Genomic DNA, 3,164 nt, shown 5'->3' with positions numbered 1-3,164 from the left:
TAAATAAATATGTGTAAAAAGTATTTCATATATGTATATTTTTTTTAATATATATAAATATATATATATATATATATAAATATATATATATATATATATATATATATATATATATATATATATATATATATATATATATATATATATATATATATATGTAAAAATATTGAATAGACGAATATTGTATATATGTCTATATATACGTATGTATATATATGCATGTTTTGTGTATATATATATATATATATATATATATATATATATATATATATATATATATATATATATATATATATATTTACATGTGTGTCTAAATGTATATTCATTGAATATATATTTGAATGTATATTCAAATATATATATTTGAGTGTAGACGAAAGACGCTCAAGTAAAATAATATCCTTCAGAATATTATAATTATAAGTTTTTTTTTTCTACCCCAGCAAACAGAAGGATATATATATACACACATATATATAATTTATATTTACAAATATATATCATATAAGAATTAATATATATATTCATAATATATAAGGATATAATACAAATATATATATATATATATATATATATATGTATAAATAAATAAATTATATATATAGATATATTCATATATAATGTATTTATTATGTAAATATATATATATATGTATATATCAGTGTGTATATATAAAGGTATGTATATATGTTCCAATATATTTATTTGTTTGTTCGGATACATATATATCTGTTGTGTGTATTAAATTGCGCTCTTCTGTCAGTTTTTTCATTTGACGACAGTCGGTTAAGGTACTGGCCCCAGCCTAAAGATATTAGTAGAGCCTTCATAATGTGATGCCATGGGTTAGCAAAAAATAAATGAAGAAAAATCACATAGCAGGACAAATTGACATTTTACATGCTTTCAAACTTAAACTGAAATCAGAAAATGATGTGAAATTCATCTTGTGTATATAGAAAAATAAGCATTGTGCCAAAATCCTAATCATTGGTTTTAAAAATGACACCAGCTTAATTTAAAAACTGGAAATTGTTTTGCCCTGGCGGATGAGATACCGGTAGCCGACACAGGGTTTACAGGCTGATAAAAGAAAGCGGTATACTTAAAGACAAAAGAATACCCTGTGTTAAAGCGGAACCAGCTAAGATTAAAGCTTAAAGTAAAGGCCTGCCCTGTCGCAGAATGTTAAAGTGGCCGGTGAAAGATCCCCGCGCCAGGCTAAAAGCAAGCTGTACACTTATTACTTAACGAGAGCTTCTTCAGGTCTTGTCTGTAGGACAATTCAGTCACAATAACAGGCAGACCAGGCCAGCCCTGGATATAAGCTAATTCATTTTATGCGGTGCTTCGACAGTCAATGAATATGGAGCTGCGGTCAGACTTTCAAACAAACCGCCTGAGTATTTAAAATGGGAAACAATATTTATTAATATTATCACCAACTAGATCTAGATTATATAGGCTACAAGGAAACCCAGAACCAGACTGGAAAGAAGTAAATTTACTCCCACTAATGATGACTTCTCACTAATACTAATAATTAAAAAAATGTTTAAAAAAATTAATTGCTCAAACCTAATAATCATTACAATCAAGCATCAAGTCTGATAGCCAACATTGGACCTAAAATCTAGATCTATTAGTTTTTACTGAACTAAATCTTATGTTAGCTACTAATAATTACTAATGCATTCAATTATTAATACCTAGGCTACTCATTCCTACAGAATCTAGAAATTCTAGATCTAGACTCTAGAGAAATACTGGCGTCCCAGGCCAACCTAACCTTTTAAGCAACATCCTTAATTAGCATTTAATTTACCATGGATCGCCTGCCTTTTTTTTTTCACCGTGAAATTATTATTGTAATTTTTGAAACAGTATTTTGAATAGATCCACCCTCCTGTTTATATTATTTTAGTTAAGCTAGAGCGTTAGATCTAGAATTCTAGATCGACGCCTAGTTGCGTGTTTTAAAATAAAGCCAGAATATTAATAGACTGAAAATAAATGTGCCAGTTGTCGTGGGAAAAGGTTAAAAGAATAATTAATAAATGAAAAGCATTGAACTATTTCTCAAACATTAAATTAGTAGACTTGTAGGCGGCTAGATCTAGATCTATGTGATGAGTTGGATTAAAATTGAATGAATTCGTGCAGAATGTTTCGGAAGGAGTGAGTGAGCGGGAGACCCAAAAAAGTTAAAGTATCGCCTTTCCGATAGATCATTTCACATGAAAGCGATAGTTAAAGGACAGGTCGGATGCAGGGGGCACCTGGTTTTCTGATTTTAGTCAAGGAAAATGGGGAAAATGTATTTATTTTGTATTTTACAACGCGCGATGCTCGAAAATTAGTAGCTCAGGGAAGTCTACCGGTGGTTACCGCCTCAGGTTAAAAATAGCGACCAATGGCTGTAGAGGGAAAAAAAGGCACATAGTATTCGATATTAAAACAATGTTTCGCTTTTGTGGCGATTTAGGGCGTTTTTTATTATTGAAATAATATGAGGAAAGCAGTGAAATCATTATTGTAGCCAGAAAAGGACGAATAACTGCTGATTTCGTTTGAGTATATTTATAAGCCCCAATTTTCTCACACCGATGTCTACGGCCATACCACGTTGAAAATACCGGTTCTCGTCCGATCACCGCAGTCAAGCAACGTCGGGCGTGGTTAGTACTTAGATGGGTGACCGCTTGGGAACACCACGTGTTGTAGACTTTTTTTCATCTTTTGTCTTTTGTTTTTACCCCACTGGACACCTATTCTTACCACCTGTACTCTTTCCTAAGTTCACCACATACCTGTGAACACTTTTGTAATATCGAAATATTTTTTGTTTGTTTCTTTTGTGCCTTCACGGTAGGCTACCTCGACCCTCCCCACCCATGGAAACAAACCCCTTAAAAACCAAAGGAAAGATGACCACTCTGCCCAAATTAAATAAATAAACTAAGTAGGCTACAACCAAATAATTGTACAATCAAACCTAAGTAATAAGGAGGAAGAAGTAACTCAGTAAGTAAGGGGTAGGTATGGAAAACATTCGTGTAGGGGTTACAACCACTCGAGCTAATTCGGAAACGTATGGGTGGCCCTAATAAGGGCCGGATGGGTAGAACAAATGGGTGGTCCTGGGTTGAGTTTAACCGCCGAAG

General features: G+C 32.1%; 1 non-coding gene across 1 annotated transcript; it reads left to right on the top strand.

Annotated features, from left to right (window-relative positions):
• Positions 1-2,608: 2,608 nt before the first annotated feature.
• On the top strand, positions 2,609-2,727 carry LOC131934446 (5S ribosomal RNA). The gene has a single exon (XR_009385747.1). It is a non-coding gene; the product is annotated as a 5S ribosomal RNA (ribosomal RNA).
• Positions 2,728-3,164: the final 437 nt, after the last annotated feature.

The sequence above is a fragment of the Physella acuta genome, unplaced genomic scaffold, assembly GCF_028476545.2.
Source record: "Physella acuta isolate Inbredline_101_S28 unplaced genomic scaffold, ASM2847654v3 ptg002827l, whole genome shotgun sequence".
Taxonomy (NCBI): Eukaryota; Metazoa; Mollusca; class Gastropoda; family Physidae; genus Physella; species Physella acuta.
This window is presented reverse-complemented; position numbering and strand designations above follow the sequence as displayed.